Below are 17,415 nucleotides of genomic sequence, written 5' to 3'. Positions count from 1 at the left end.
ACTCCAAGGTCAACATTCTTTATCCATTATGCTATGTAGTTAGTGCTTATTGTTTGTACTTCCCAATTCATGTCTTCCTAGTGAAATAGTAAAGGAAAACTTAAATGAACAACTAACTTACACAAGAACCAATTTTCTCATCTTTTAAATGAGGGGGTTAGATTCTGATGTCCTTTCCAATTCTAAATCTATGATCTTATGATTTCAAGTAATCCATGAGACTGACAAGAGTAGCCAGTGAATTAAAAAATGAAGAAAACAGACCAAAATTAAGGTATCCAAATGAAGAGAGTGTATATGTTCTCAAAATGTGAGCTACTTCCTGGAAGCTTGTGATTTATTGAACATTTCTGTTCTAAGGTATTAGGAATTCAAGAACTTCCTGAGCAAGACTGGTGAAGAAAGAGATGACTAGTTCTGTTTAAATCACTCAGTGGTTAACAAATAGTAAACTTTTGGATGAATCACACAAAAGTGCTACATAGTAAGTTCTTAGTAATTTAGGACTACTTACTGCAAAAATTAGAATGAGGTCAATTTAAAAATGATGAGATTTGGGGCAGCTACATGGCACAGTGGATAGAGCACCGGCCCTGGATTCAGGAGTACCTGAGTTCAAATCTGACCTGAGACACTTAACACTTACTAGCTGTGTCACTTAACTCCAATTGCCTTACTAAAAAAAACCCAACCAAACAAAAATGATGAGATTTGATCATAGTCCTATCTATTTAAATTCTTCCATTTGGTGGCAAATGGCTTCCTAATAAATGATTAGATGCTTTTTGTTTTTGTGGGGCAATGAGGGTTAAGTGACTTGCCCAGGGTCACACAGTTAGCAAGTGTCATGTGTCTGAGGCCAGATTTGAACTCAGGTACTCCTGAATCCAGGGCCAGTGCTTTATCCACTGCACCACCTAGCTGCCCCATGATTAGACACTAATTCAGAATCCTTACTAGGAAAGGGATGAAGGAAACAAACAAATTAAGTACCCACTATATGCTAAGCACTTTATTATCTCGTTTAATCCTCACAACATCCCTGGGAGGTAGGTACTCTTCTTATTTCCATTTTATAGTTAAGGAAACTGAGGCAAACAGAGTTTTTGTTTTGGCAATGAGGGTTAAGTGACTTGCCCAGGGTCACACAGCTAGTAAGTGTCAAGTGTCTGAGGCTGCATTTGAACTCAGGTTTTCCTGAATCCAGGGCTGGTGCTTTATCTGTTGCACCACCTAGCTGGCCCTGGCAAACAGAGTTTCAAGTGACTTTCCCAGAATTACAGAGCCAGTAAGCATCTGAGGCTGAACTCTAAGGATATTATTTCTAGTCAACTAAGGATAGGAGTAGAATTCTGTAGGTCTCTCAATCGTTGCCCAGATTGTATTGTTAATATGGCATTTTCCCACAGAAAGGTGGTATAAGCATTTCCAATGATGGCTTCAGAATCTTTCTTTTTTGTATAGGCAAAGTTCTTTCTGCAACATATTTCAGAGATAGCACCCCCTTTAGAGATAGTGATTGCTTGAGAACAAGGTGTTTGCTCAAAGATCCCAAAGCCCAAAGATCTGGAATAGAGGTAGCAAAGTCATTGGTGGATGTGGGGCAAAAACATGAGCCTGGAACATTTTCCATTTGACTCAAGGTTAGCTAACAAGAGGCATATGCAGGGTCTATTTATGGTGTCTGGGACAATGGAGTTTTCTAGCCTAGAGACAAAGTTATCTATTAAATTGTTATTGGGAATAGAAGATCTTTTCAGCCTGTTTGAGAGGTAAAAACAAAGTTTACAACATAGGCAACAATGCACACTTAGAAGATACTGACAAGTTGATATAGGCATGACTTTTCCCAGAGGGTTTGGAAGGAGGATCAGAAGAACCACCTAATGTTTTCTTTGGTTCTTTCCCTTCTTCTTTTTTCTTAGAACTATAAATGTGAATGCTAACATATTCCACAGAGTGAGAGGGAGAGAAGGGAAGACAGAATACACTTCCAATTCACAAAAATCCTCATAGAGAAAAAGACTTTACTTATTAATATAGCTACTGATGTCTGTGCATGTTCCATAGCAGGTGCTATTAATTTATTTATATTCTTCGGAGCGAAGGACAACACTTGTTATGAAATTCAAATTCTAAGACGCAAAAATAATCTCATACGAATTACTGGCAGGCAGCACTAATGTAGAGACCAAGTTTTATTAGAAACCATTGAAATAGTTAGTCTTCTTGGCCCTACTATCTATGGTAAATAGTTTCCTAATCAAGGGAAGGACCAGAGGATAATCACCAGCTTTTCTATTCATGATCTGGGTGTCTTTGGGCAAGTTAGTTCTTGTGGGCTGTAGTTTCCTCCTTTTTAAAATTAGGGATCAGACTAGATGAATGTATCTATGATTCTATGATCCACTTATAAGTAATTTATCACTGACTTTGGTTAAACTGAATGCTTGTCCTAACCTTTCAAGTGCGTGACCCTCTATTGAATATAAAACAGTTTACAGACTCCCCCTACCTCCATGATACTATTAATGCTATTAGTATATGTTGATTGAGAAAATATGTAACTGGATTATAGATTCCTTTCAGTAACTCCATGCCACCCCTCTTCCCATGGATATAGGACCCACAGATTAAGACCCACTGTGTGGTGGAAGCAATTAGGCCCTTACCCATGAAAGCTAGGCTAGTTTTCCTTAAAAGATATTGAAACCTTACTCCAGTACTAATTGGCTCAGGAAACCTCAGACAGATCCTGAACATAACTTTCTGGGTCACAAAGTACAAAAGTCAGGGCATGAATGATCAGCGACCGTCCTTCCCTCTGACTGGTTAGGCCAACATGGGTAATACAGAATCAAGGAAGATCTGTCCAACTGAATCAATTCTATATCCTTGCTAAAGGGCCCAAATGTCCTTCCCCTACTGTAGCTAAGAAAGATTCCTGTTGTCAACTACTGGATGAGCGATCTACTAGGTTTCATTTTGTCCTACTCTCAAACCTGAGCTGCCAGTCCACCCCAGTCAGGCCTGGTCAACTACACACTGAATCAGAGGCTGTGCAAACTATAGACCTCTCTCTGTGAAATACCATATTTCTTTAACATTAGTCAGCCTTTTTGAAAGTTATCACTGAACAAGCACAACAAATGAATTGCAAATGTCAAGCTGTCTATCAGTCAGTTAATCATTTACTGAATGCACTGTTAGGAGTTGTAAGGGATATGAGGGAAGTATAAGCAATGGTTCCTGTATACTAGATGTTTCTCCAGGCAAGATTTATTAAGAAGGAATCACTAGGTAACTCGAGAGTAAGGGATGAAGGATGTGGGGAGTTGGAGAAGGGTCTAGAAAGAGAGGTAGGGTGGTGATGAAGACACATGATGTCTTCTTTATAATTTTGCCTTGCTAGCACTAAGTGCTAAGTGCCATTAAAAATCATCTTACTTACTTTGGATTACTGATAACTCTAGTCTAAAGTCTTATGCCTAGAAAGGCAAGTAAAATGATTTTATTTTCATGGTCTCCTGAAGGGCTTTCTTATGCACCTTAACAGAACCAGTGTTGGGTTCTTTCTTTCTTTCTTTCTTTCTTTCTTTCTTTCTTTCTTTCTTTCTTTCTTTCTTTCTTTCTTTCTTTCTTTCTTTCTCTCTCTTTCTCTCTCTCTCTCTCTCTCTCTCTCTCTCTCTCTCTTCCTTCCTTCCTTGCAACATTTTCTTTTCTTTTAAATTTATGGAACAATACAAGCATTTCCATTACAAAGGCCTCTTTCAGCATCCTTTACTTTTCCTCAGAAGCTCTTCAAAAGCAATGGACCTTAAACATAAATTACAATTTAAATTTCAATCTTTAACAAATAGAGCCTTATAAAGTACAAAAAGATGGCAATAGATTCTTTATTGTTTTAAGTTCCTAAGGAGAATCTAATTAATATGAAAAGCTTCGGTTTCTTCCTCTGTAAAGTGATAAGAATAGTATCCTTATTTTAGTGGGCCTTGGAGCCTGGCAGTTCCAATTCCAAGCCCCCTCTCCGACCCTTCCCAGCTCTGTGACCTTAAGTAAGCTAATTATCCTACTTGGACCCTACTTTATTCTTCCATAAAATTAGGGAGATGGACTAGATGGTTTCTGTGGACCATTCCATCTCTAAATTTCTGATTCTATTGTACTAAGATCCCAAAGATTCTGTGAAGAGAAAATGAAATAATACTCTATGCAATATGCTATGTAAACTTTAAGGAGCTATATACATTTTTGTTGTTGCTGAGTTGTTCATTTGTGTCTAAATCTTCATGATCCCACTTGGGGTTTTCTTGGCAAAGATCTTAGAAATGGTTTGTCATTTTCTTCCTCAGCTCATTTTACAGATGAGGAAACTGAGGCAAACAGGATGAAGTGACTTGCCCAGGGTCACATAGCTAGTAAGTGTCTAAGGCCAGATTTGAATTCAGAAAGAGGAGTCCTCCTGACTCCAGGCCTAGCACTCTATCTACTGTGCCACTATGTTGCCTCTGCTATATAAATAGGAGCTATTATTAACCCTGTAATTCTATGCTTATAGGAGCCTATCCTTCCCATTATTTCTGAAATAGAGCAGTCATTCTGCCTTCTCAAACTGCTACTCACACCCTCACCTGGTATTTAATCAGTGGAAGGGAGTAGACATCCTGGATCCCCTGTTAACAACTGGCTGAGGTGTCAGTCAGCATCTGGGGCTTTGCTGCCTGAGTCTGATATTGATCAGGTCAGCTAGTAAATGACAATTGGGGATAGTGAGAGTGATCTCTTCCCCCTTACCTTGTATGTATTTTTGAACATGAGGCCCTTCTCCCCCCAAGATTACAAAACTGTTCCATGGTGCCCTGCTTAAAGATGAAGTGAATGCTTTTAAATAGTGACATACATCTGACCACCACATAGATCTAACCTCAGTTCAGGGGAAAAAAAGATTGAGGGTAAGGAAAAATATAGACATCTCAGCTTATGATGGATGCCCCTTTACTAGAAAAAGGGAAATGTGATTTTTAGAGCCCCAAGATATAGCACACATTGGAAATGTGGATCATGGAAGGGGCTTTGGAGGTTGGCTAAGTCCAGCCTTTTCATTTGAAGTGGCTTGCACAAGATTACCCAAGTCATGACAGAGCCAAGATTTGATTGGAGGTTTTTTGTTCTAAAATCCTGTGCTCTTTCCATTTCTTAACTTCTATATCACTTCTTGCTTCCCTGAATGTTTTTTATTTATTTATTTATTTAGTGAGGCAATTGGGGTTAAGTGACTTGCCCAGGGTCACACAGCTAGTAAGTGTTAAGTGTCTGAGGCCGGATTTGAACTCAGGTACGCCTGACTCCAGGGCCGGTGCTCTATCCACTGTGCCACCTAGCTGCCCCCTTCCCTGAATGTTTTTAACCTTAGCTCATGCTCACAATGCTTGGTGCTTAGCCTATCCTTCTGGCCATTAACCCTTATCCTGTCAAAAGGCAGCAGTCAGACCTGATAAAGACAGGGAGAAATCACAATGCAACTGGACTGGTTATACTCTCCTTGAGGTGACTTTTATTCTGAAGAGGGGAAACAACATGTAGAGAGATAAGTAGACTCAGAGTACATACATAGAAGCCTCCTGGGCCACTGTACTGTGGGTATAAAGTTCTGGGCCTGGAGTCAGGAAGACTGCTTCCTGAACTCAAATCTGGCCTCAGACACTTACTAGTTGTGTGATCCTGGGCAAGTCACTTCACCTGGTTTGCCTCAGTTTCCTCATTTGTAAAATGAGCTGGAGAAAGGAATGGCAAACCACTTCAGTATCTCTGCCAAGAAAACCACTAATGGGGGCACAAAGAGTTGGACACCTGAAAACAACTGAAAAACAACCTGAGTTGAGCCTTGAAAGGAGCTAAAAGTCCTGAGACCCTGAGGAGAGAATTTCAAGCATGGAAGAAAGGTCTGTTGAAAGTCAGGGAGTTGGGAGGTGGAATGTTATGGATGGAGGGTGTGTGTGTGTGTGTGTGTGTGTGTGTGTGTGTGGCCACCAAGGAGACCAATTTGCCTACCAGTAGAATGTATAAAAGGCAGTAGTGCATAATCAACCTCAAAAGATAGGTTGGAGCCAGAATGAGAAGGACTTTAAATACCAGAGGAGGTATTTTATCCTTAGGGCAATTAATTTTGCTCAGGTCTCAAAGATTTCCTGCTCTCACCCACAGCCAGAGGCTTGAGGGGCAGAAATCCAATTTACTCAATATAGCTTGGGGCTCATCCTTTGGATGAAACTGTGGAAGTCATGGAGTTCTCATTGGAGACAAAACTCAATTCCACAGTATATCTAGAGTTAGCCAACATTTTACTTGCAACGAGTGGGGTGGGAGAATTAAGGTGCTAGCTTTTGTATATTTTGTTCTGTTCTAGTCACAACTTGATACCATGCAAGAAAGTTGAAGGAACCAGTCTCATCCTCTTTTTTTCCTAAGGTTTTTTTTTTCAATCAGCAAGAATTTTTTTCTCCTTTCCTTCTCCCCCAACCCCCCACCCCTTGTAACACATGTGCATAATAAAGGAAAAGAAATCCCCACATTGGCCAAAAAATGCAAGTCTCATTTAGCATTTGAGTCCATCACCTACCTTGATCCTTTGTATTATTTTAATCTTTGGGACAACAGCAAAAGTCCATGTGTGACCTTACCATCGTCTTCACATTTCCAGTTAACATTTAGAAATGGATGACACCCCTCGTTAAAAAGGAGCCCCACTGACTGGCTAATTGATTCACATGTCTGCTAACTCATTCCATACTAACTGCTTACATTAAAAGCTAACAAAACACAGCCAGAGTCCCATTATGTTTCGGTTGTAACCTTTCTAAAAAGAGAAAATGAGGGGGGTGGTGGGGAGGTGGGGAGGGTGGAAGTCTTTGAGATTCATTAAATGGAAAAAAGTCTGAGACATGGTCCTGTGGCACAATGTAGCCAAAGCCAAAAGCATTCCTCAAACAGGCCCCTGTGCCAAATCCTGCAGAAGACTCTTCTTTTCTACGCACATTAAAAAAAAAAAATTCCCATAGGTATCCCATGACCAGACTTTATAATGCAACACTGTTTACCATTCTGCAGGGGCTGTTCTGGCCCAGGGAAAATCTGTTCTCAAAGGCTACTGGGCTCCTTTTACAACTTCACACTGTCATGTGGCAAAGCTCAAGCTTGGCTTTTATTCACAGGTCTGGGGTGGGGGGGGGGGAGTGGGATACAGAAGCCTTCCTCTCCCTTCTTCCCTCTTCTCCTCCTCCTCTCACCCACCCCCTCCTATCTTTTTGTGATGACAGCAGGTCTTAGTAACTTACCATTAAATGACCGTGGGTATAAAGTTTACCATTCAGTCTTGAGTCCTCTGTTCCTCTCTTCCTACATTCCATTTGTTGACTGATCATGTCTCAAAGCTTTAGCTCTTTTTTTTCACGATCATAGATAAAAAAGGAAGTTGGTGGTCAATTTACTCCAAGCTTATTATTTTACAGATGAAGAAACTGAGGCCCAGGGAGGTTAAGTGACTGTCTCAGTTGTATTTTTTTTTTGCAGGGCAATGGGGGTTAAGTGACTTGCCCAGGGTCACCCAGCTAGTACATGTCAAGTGTCTGAAACCAGATTTGAACTCAGGTTCTCCTGAATCCAGGGCTAGTGCTTTATCCATTGTGCCACCTAGCTGCCCCCCTCAGTTGTATTTTTTTTTGAGAGGCAATGGGGGTTAAGTGACTTACCCAGGGTCACACAGCTAGCAAGTGTTAAGTTTCTGAGGCCAGCTTTGAACTTGGGTCTTCCTGAATCCAGGGCTGATGCTTTATCCACTGTGCCACCTAGCTGCCCCCTCAGTTGTATTTTAAAATCCCCAGTGTTTACACAGTGCTTGACACATGGTAAGTATTTAATAAATCTTCTTCCTTCCTTCCTTCCTTCCTTCCTTCCTTCCTTCCTTCCTTCCTTCCTTCCTTCCTTCCTTCCTTCCTTCCTTCCTTCCTTCCTTCCTTCCTTCCTTCCTTGTACTTAAACAATAGAGTGATAGCATCACTGTGATATTTTAGGATTTTTTCCACTGTTATTTTTTGTGTTTATTCATTTGTATAACAAAAAGTACATTTAAATATGTTTGTATTAATGTCATCTAACAACTTATTTTGTGGCTCCTTCTGATTCTTGTACATTTATGCATATATAGATATATACACATATATTAATATATATACATATCTATATCTATCTGTATATATAGAGAGATGCTAACAATGTGTTTTTGCTGAATTAGAAATCTTTATTACAAGGAAAAGATTAGGTAGGATAGGGAAGAGTATATTCAGGAATTGATATGATATAAAACCAAAAGGCATTAGTATATTTTTTTTGATTGGTCTTTACAAGATAATTATATTATTAATGTTAAAGGCATATCTCTATAGCACTCTAAGGTTCGAAAAGCACTTTTCTCACAAAAATTCTGTAAGGAAATTAATAAATTGTCTTTAATTCTTGACTGAGGAAATCATGCAGTCCAATTCTAGATGTCGTGTCATGATTTTCCTTTACTACTCATTTTGTGTCCAGCCAAAAAAAGTAAAAAAGCAAACTATAAATATATGAGTTTTGGGGCTCAATTAGATATACGTGGGGCTTTAGATTTCTAAAATAAATGAAAGGGGGAAAAGTACTGAAGTAAGTGCCCCCCCAAGCAATTAAGACAAATTTCCTATTGTCAGTTATTGGGTAGACTTTTTTTTTGGAAAAAATTGAGGGTTTTCATGAAAAAATAATAGAATTCTGGGCAAAATGGCTAGTGTTGGTTCCATGCATCTGAGGTTAAAATGTAATTGAGGTTTAAATGTAATACCATTTCTTTTTTTTTTTTAAGCGAGGCAATTGGGGTTAAGTGACTTGCCCAGGGTCACATAGCTAGTTAGTGTTAAGTGTCTGAGGCTGGATTTGAACTCAGGTACTCCTGACTCTAGGGCCGGTGCTCTATCCACTGCGCCACCTAGCTGCCCAATATCATTTCTTAATAGAAAGGAAGGAAACTACAGAGTGGACCAAGTATAATGTCAGTTGTAATCGATACATTATATTACATGTATCCATTGATTGTGATACATGTAACACATTACACGATACATTTATATTACACGTATACATTGTAACACACATAACAGATTACATGTATTACATCGATACATTAGATATAATTGATACATTAAATAGTTTCACTTTTTAAAAATGGCATTATTTATTAGCAAGGAATTGTTTTATTGAAACAAAATGTAGCAATAAAAATTACAAAGTATATTGGAAAGAGTACTGATCTCTTAGTCAGAAAGTCTTGACATTAGTTGTATGGCTCTGGGCGAGTCACTATCTGAACATCCTGTTTCCTTATTTGCAAAAAAAGGGCAGCTAGGTGGCTCAGTGGATAAAGTACTGGGCCTGGAGTTAGGAAGACTCATCTTCATGAGTTCAAATCCAGCTTCAGACACTTGCTAGCTATATGACTCTGTGCAAGTCACTTAACTCTATTTGCCTCACCTCCTTATCTATAAAATGAACTGGAGAAGGGTTTGCCAAGAAAATCCCAAATGGGGTTTCATAAAAAGTTGGACACTGCTGAAAAATGACTCAATAACAAAACAAGAATGCTCATACTTGCAATCCCTACCTAATAGAGTTTTGGGAAGAAAGATCTTTGTGAACCTTAAAGGGTGCTATAGAAATGTGTTGTTCCTATTATAATTTTTTTTAACATTAAAAATAGAATGCAGGGTGCTTTTGAACTTTGTATAAAATGCAGTAAACCAAATGAACAACCGAAAAAATTTTGAGGTTTTGATAAAACCACTTAATAATGTTGCTTGACTCCAGTCACTGACCCCTTTCTAGAACAGACAGTATGTGGGTTCAGTCAGTCATACCAACCTACAAGATGTAAGCAAGACAGAAAGAATGACTTCATCCCAATAAAAAGCTCTATATTTTGGAAGGTTAAAAGTAATAACTGCTAAAGAAGAAAGGAATGATTTCAGATTTACAATATAGAGGAAAACTATGTCAAGAGAACATAACCATAGATAGAGGGTATTGAAAATACCCTGAATCTTTTCTCAGTTAACATTGACAAGTTCTTTTAACAACAAGAAATGGGGCTTATTGGGGGCTGGTATAAGGTTTTTCTTGGTAGGACTGAGTAAGTTTATGGGTTCTTAAAGCAAACAAAATAAAAATGATAAGCGCAACAAACTGAGGTAGGCATTGCCAGATAGTTTAGGAAATAAAAAAGGAATGTTCTTGGATTTGATGATTAAATTATTTCTAGCTCAGTGAATATTACAGGCAGTCCTCACTTTTTATTGCATTGCATCCCTGGAAATGGCACTGAATTTTTCCAAGGAAACAATGTTATTCTTGGGGATTTAATGCCTGATCAAAGGCAGCAGTGTCTCAATCCCTCCAGGACTGACCTAGCCATACTAGCTGAGAGTACAAGGACTTAACATTGAATCTAATTATCTTTCTACTGCACTGGCTGTCTCCCACAATCCCTCAGGTTCTGTATCCTAAAGTCATCCTTCTCAGTTGTTAATGCTCTCTCCCACCTCAAATTGTCCCGCATTTACTTATTATTATTCATGTTATTTCCTCTTCTCCCCCAGTAGACTATAAACACCTTGAAGGCCGAGACTGTCATTTTTCTCCTTGTAAACTCAGCACCTATTAAGTACTGGCAGAGAATGAGTTCTTAGTGAATGTTTGTTTAATTGATTTGAATTAAATTATAGTATAAACCCCATTAAATGGGTATGAATGTATATGTCAAAATATAGAGGTGCCCCATGGAATTAGAATTTAGAAAAGCTCTCTGGGACAATATTAGATCATCTCTTTAAAATGCTGTCCACTGGAAGATTGGAACTGTAGCAAGCAGGGATGTTCCAAATCCTATTGATCATTTAATTGAAACCTATTTTCTGTCCCTTTGCCCTGGTGTTGCTGGTGTTTATGGGATAATTGCATGCAAGACTCAAGGCTTTTTAAACAACAGCTGACAGGACCAAATCCTTCTCTCTACTCCAGCTGGCCCCCTGAGCTACTGCCTATTGCCAGGAGAATGGGCCATGCTGTAGAAACCATGGAATGAATGTGTGGGGCCACTGAGAAGTGATGTATAGGTGTTAATTAGACTGTGTTGAATGAATGGAGCAGTGGAATGTCAAGTGTTGAAAAGCAGAGATTGCATATATGGAGCTAACATTTTCGATAGTCATGTGCTTTTCATGGGAAGAAATCTCAATAAAACTCAGAGGAACTGTCGGTAGAATATTGTGTTTTCTGAAGATTTCAGATTAAGAAAAATGAAGAAATAAATAAAAAATATGGGATGTGCTGTAGTTTATGTAATCTTGGCCTGCTGTCTTATCCTTTCATCTCTCCATATTGTTTTTGCCTCCTTTTATCCTGCCACTATCCACACAGGGTTCACTATGGGTTGTATTCTCTATTTCTTTATTGAACTTTACTAAACTGTTTTTTATTATACAGAGATTCTCTCTGCCTTTCAGTACTTTTCAAAAGCTACCTACTCTGCCTTTTCTGCTTTTCAAAGCTACCTATTCTGATTAATCTGTTGCTAATTAGTGAATAAGACTTGGCTAGAAGCCTTTCCCTTGCTCCCAGCTAACATATGTGATGTTTCCTTGGACACTTTTGACAGTCTGCCCAGAGACATATAACAGGTATTTTTTTGATGAGAAGCTGGATCATTGATTGTCATGGATGCTATGGTCCCTACTTAGGTTTGGCTGAGTAGAATTGACTTTTGTAGTTTCTGTCTGAGATTCTATTCTATGATTCTATTTTATGAGTGCCTCTACTAGTGAAACTCTAAAGCCAAAGTCAAGTAGAGGGGCAGGAATTGACAATGGCAGGTCAGTGGACGTGGGGGGGGGCGGGGAGTGGTATTTGGAGAGATGTAAGAATTGGCAGGACATTTTGAAAATATAATACAGTACTTTGGTCTTCCCTGAGTCTTCTGCTTTCCAGGCTAAACATCCCAAAGTCCTTTCAACAAATCATTGTTGGCTGCTTCAGCCAGATTAATTTTGAGTCCACTGATCATCCTTGGGACATTGTCAGCTTGTCACTGTTTTTCCTAAAATGTGGTACCTTGAACTGATTATGGTACTTTAGATTTTGTCTGAGTAGGAAAGAGTTCAGCAGGGCTATAAATTCCCTTGGTCAGGACACTAACTGGCTTCCCTATCACACTGTTGATTCAGACTGAGTTCATGGTCCACTAAACCTCGAAGTCATTTTTTTCATATGGATTTCTCTCTGGATGCACCTTGTTCCCAATGAAACAAAAACTTTTATTCCTCATTACCTCTGCCTCTTAGAATCCCTAATTTCTTTCAAAACTCAGCTCCTGTCACCTCCTATAGGAAATCTATCCTAAAGTAGATGCCCTTTGACAGGGGGACTGAACAAATCATGCCATGTGCATATTACTATTTCTGAAATCACAAGGAATAATGAAGAATTCAGAGAAGCATTTGAAGTCTTCTATACTTCTCTGAGAGGAAAGACAGTGCTTGGGCTTGGAGTCAGAAGGACCTGAGTTCAAATACTGCCTCAGACATTTATTAGCTATGTGACCATGGGCAAGTTACTTAACTGAGTTGAACTTTATGAGTTTCTTCATCTGTAAAATGGTGATACTAAAAATGGGGATGCTACCTTGCAGGATTGTTGTGAGGATCAAATAAAAAAAAGTGTAAGCTGCTTTGTAAACCTAAAAGTGCTATATAAATGCTAACCATGATGATGTGACCTATTGTAGAGTGTAGTAAGCTTAGCTCACAATATACTTAATAACCAGGTGGCTCACTGGATAGAGTACTGGGCCTTAAGAGTCCAGAAGACTCATATTCCTGAGTTTAAATCCAGCCTTGGAAACTTACTAGCTGTGTGACCCTGGGCAAGTCACTTCACCCTGTTTGCCTCAGTTTCCTCATCTGTAAAATAAGCTGGAGAAGGAAGTGGCAAACCACTCCAGTATCTCTGCCAAGAAAACCCCAGATGGGTCATGAAGAGTTGGACATGAATGAAGAACAACAACATAAATGGAAGGACTAGTAAAATGAAACTGAATACTGTGTAATCATAATGACTAATTTTGGTCCAGGAGAAAGGCTGAGGAAAATATACATTCCTCACTTTATTCAGAAGTGGGAGACTTTATACATGGAACACTGTATTATTCTCATATATGGTTAATGTGTTGGTTGGTTTTGTTGAATTTTTCTCTCCTTTTTGAATCTTTGTCATAAGAAATAGCTTGCTGTTTATGGTATGAGGAAAGGTTGGACTTAGATTCTGCCATGACAGAATGACAAAAGGCATTCAAAAAATTTTAGGCCTATCATAACCTTTAAATTTACCTACACCAGGAATGCTTAACCTGGATCTGCAGCCCCCCAAGTGGTTAGTGGGTAGATTTCAAGGAGTCCAATAACTGGAATGGGAAAAAAAATACATCTTTAATTTACACAAACCTTGAGCTGAATTTAGCATTTTCTTCAATTGTTTAAAAATGTCATTGTAAGAAGTGGTTCAAAGACTTCACCGGACTGTCAAAACAGTCCATGAGAAAAAAATAAAGTTAAGAACTCCTCACCTAATGTATCTATGAATTGAAGTTCAGTCTCCTCTGGGAAGGAAGAAAAGAAACAAGCATTTATTGAGCCTCCAATGTGGCAAGTATCATGCTAAGCACTTTTTTTTTGTGGGGCAACAGGGTTAAGTGACTTGCCCAGGGTCACACAGCTAGTAAGTGTCAAGTGTCTGAGGCTGGATTTGAACTCAGGTCTTCCTGAATCCAGGGCCAGTGCTTTATCCACTGCGCCACCTAGCTGTCCCACTTGCTAAGCACTTTTACAGATTCTATCTCATTTGATCCTCACAACAACCCTTTGGGTTACCATTTTTACAGATGAAGAAGTTGGGACTTTCTCAGAGTCACATGGTTAGTGATTGTCTGAGTACATGTCACTGAGTTAGCAAGTATTTGAACTCAAGTCTTCAGGATTCCAGGCCTACCACTCTAATAGTGGAAGCTGATCTTGAAGTGGTGAAAAATCTCTTCCTAATCTCTGATCTCATCCAATTTCTCCCTTGTCAGCCTCTCTTAGGTTTTCTTTGGTCTTTCCTACTCAGAAAAAAAAAATAAATTTTAATAATGGGTAAAAATCCTGTTACCATAGACTATATGCCACTTAGTACATGAGCTATGTTTTTCATTAGACATAGTTCGCTACCTAGGGGAAAAAATCTAACAGAGCAAACTGAAAACCCACATCATAAAACATACCATGCCTATTTAACCCATAAAGAAAATAGTGACCTGAGGGGAGAGGCCTATAAGAGGTCATTCAGTTTGTGATGCTAGGAACACTTCCAGGACAGTAAGATACTGAGGAAAAGGAAATAGAAATGATATGTAGCAAAACTGAAGTAAGTTAAACAGACATGTTTAACAGAGCTGGGGTATCTAATGAATGCTTCCTTCATGTGAGGGAGAGGGCAAACCCAATGTTATCTAAAGCTGGGTGTGGACCTGTGACCTTTCCTGACTTGGGTGGGACACTAGGTGGAGAGGTTGAGCTTTGTCATTAATACTGAAAAAAACCAAAATTAATTAGAAGGCCGAGGGGGTAAGTCTGTATAGAATTTCTTAAAGGGCTTTCAGAAGTAGAAACCTCAAGTTTGTGTTTCCAGATGAATTGCAAGTTTCCATAGACGGTCAGGAAACATAGGCTTTTAATTTTAGTTCTGCTTCCAGGTCACCATGTGCTGGTCAGTAGTTTACAAGATCATGGATAGAAAGCTGGAAGGGCCATCAGAGACCATCTCATTCAACACAGCTAGTGTCAAGTGTCTGAGGCCAGATTTGAACTCAGGTCCTCTTTTTTTTTTTTTTGCAGGGCAAAGGGGGTTAAGTGACTTGCCCAGGGTCACACAGCTAGTAAGTGTCAAGTGTCTGAGGCTGGATTCAAACTCTGGTCCTCCTGAATCCAGGGCTGGTGCTTTATCCACTGCGCCACCTAGCTGCCCCTCAGGTCCTCTTGAACCCAGGGCTGGTGCTTTATCCACTGCGCCATCCAGCTGCCCTGCTTGCTACCTTTTTCTCTCTCTTTTTTTTTTTTTTTAGTGAGGCAATTGGGGTTAAGTGACTTGCCCAAGGTCACACAGCTAGTAAGTGTTAAGTGTCTGAGGCCAGATTTGAACTCAGGTACTCCTGAATCCAGGACCAGTGCTCTATCCACTGAGCCACCTAGCTGCCCCGCTTGCTACCTTTTTAAGCAACCCATTCCACTTTTAGAGAGTTGGAATTATTAGGAAATCTTTTCCTAGTAGGTCTCTCTGCAAAGTCTACTTCAAGCCTCTCATTCTGACCCCTGGGGTCAAACAAGAGTCTAAAGGCTCTGTGAGTCATCTCTTAAATTGAATCATTTGACTTGATTTGTCTTTTCTACCAGATAACTTTTCAAATATTTGAAGACAGAGCTATCTGGTGCCCCCGAGTCTTCTCCTTTCCTGGCAAAACATCCCAATCCCTTTCAACAAATCACTGTTGGATGCAAATGATGAGATTAGTTTTAAGTCCACTAATCATCCTCTGGACATAGCTAGTTTGTCTTTCCTAAAACGCCATGCCTAGAACTGATTATACCCAGACCTTCAGATTGATTCTGATTGGGGGAAGAGTTCAGTGAGACTATACTTTGCCTTGTTTGCGACATTGTTTCCGGAATGGAATCTGTATCACATTGTTGATCCATATTGAGTTCATGGTCCGCTAAAACTCCAAGTCTTTTTTTATATGGAATACTATCTGGTTCCATTTCAACCTTGATTGAGCAAGCATACATTAATCCTCCCTCACCCCTGCCTTATAAAGCTCTAGCTTCCTTCAGAACATAGTTCATTTCAACTCCTATAGGAAATATCTCTTGATCTACTTGATCTATCTGATTGCTAGGCTCCTCTATCTGGAAATTATTTTGTATGTATATGCATTTAGTAATCTGTATACATATTCTTTGCCCCAACAGAATGTAAATTTCTTGAGGGCAGGAACTATTTTATTTCTGACTTGGTATTCCCAGGACCTTGCTACCTCCTTTCCCCAATGGCAAGAGTTTCTTTTAACAGAAGCACATAGCTAAATATGTATATGTATATATGTATATATATGTATATATATGTATATATGTATATATATGTATATATGTATATATGTGTGTGTGTGTGTGTGTATATATATATATATATATATATATATATATATATATATATATATATATATATATATATATATATATATATATATAAACCTGGGAAGCCTTTTTATGGGCAAAGAAACTAACCTTTATTAAGAGAAACAATGGTGGTGTCTACAGTCCACTCAGTATGGTATGAGAACTCAAGATACAGAGTTCGCAGATATTTATAGGTATCATCATGTATGGTGAAATGATATCTTCTAGAAGCTGATTCATGTGAGGTTGCATTTTGCAGGTCACTATGTCTTAATTTTATACTTTCCATGATATCTCAATCAGTCCTTTACAGGACTTTTTTACTATGTCATTTTAATATAAAGATTAATATATAGGATGATTACTATGGTCACATACTTAAGATACAAGCTTTATAATGATTGAGTTACACTTCTAAGTTAGTTAACCAACAGAGGAATTTTTGTGGGACTATATCATAATTTGGTTACACAAAGGAGTTTTTTGTTTTTGTTTTACCTAGGACCATGCACTTATTAGAAATCACAGTTATTTCTTATATGATTATTATAGTTGATAAAAGACTAGCAATGCAATGCAGAACAAAGCACTCAAAGCATTGATTACTGATCTTTTCCCTTTCAATTAGACATGCTTGCATGAGAGAGTTCAAGGACATCATTTCTTTTCTTTTCTTTTTCTTTCTTTCTTTTTCTTTTCTTTTCTTTTCTTTTTTTGGCTGGGCAATGAGGGTTGAGTGACTTGCCCAGGGTCACACAGCTAGTAAGTGTCAAGTGTCTGAGGCCGGATTTGAACTAGGGTCCTCCTGAATCTAGGAATGGTCCTTTATCCACTGTGTCACCTAGCTGCCCCCAAGGACATCGTTTCTTGAACCCCAACCTTTTGTGAGAGGTGTTTGGAAAAGAGAGCTTGGTGCCTGTCTTCTGGATGTTACTGAAGTTCTGAGGGAGCAGACCTGGAAAGGCTTGGAAAGTGGTTTTCTATGTAAGGGTGCTGAATCTCCCTGAAAGCACCTACCAGGGTGCTCATCAAAGTCTTCAGCTGAACCCAAAGCTGGCAGAAGTGGAGACTA

At 39.0% G+C, this 17,415-nt stretch overlaps 1 protein-coding gene across 3 annotated transcripts in view; it reads right to left on the bottom strand.

The window, feature by feature from the left end:
- The window catches only part of PALLD (palladin, cytoskeletal associated protein), a 536,515-nt gene that overhangs the window by 165,219 nt on the left and 353,881 nt on the right, over window positions 1-17,415 (bottom strand). The window lies entirely within an intron of this gene.

The sequence above is a fragment of the Dromiciops gliroides genome, chromosome 6, assembly GCF_019393635.1.
Source record: "Dromiciops gliroides isolate mDroGli1 chromosome 6, mDroGli1.pri, whole genome shotgun sequence".
Taxonomy (NCBI): domain Eukaryota; kingdom Metazoa; phylum Chordata; class Mammalia; order Microbiotheria; family Microbiotheriidae; genus Dromiciops; species Dromiciops gliroides.
Note: the sequence above shows the minus strand (reverse complement) of the source record. Positions and strands in the feature narration are given on the sequence as shown.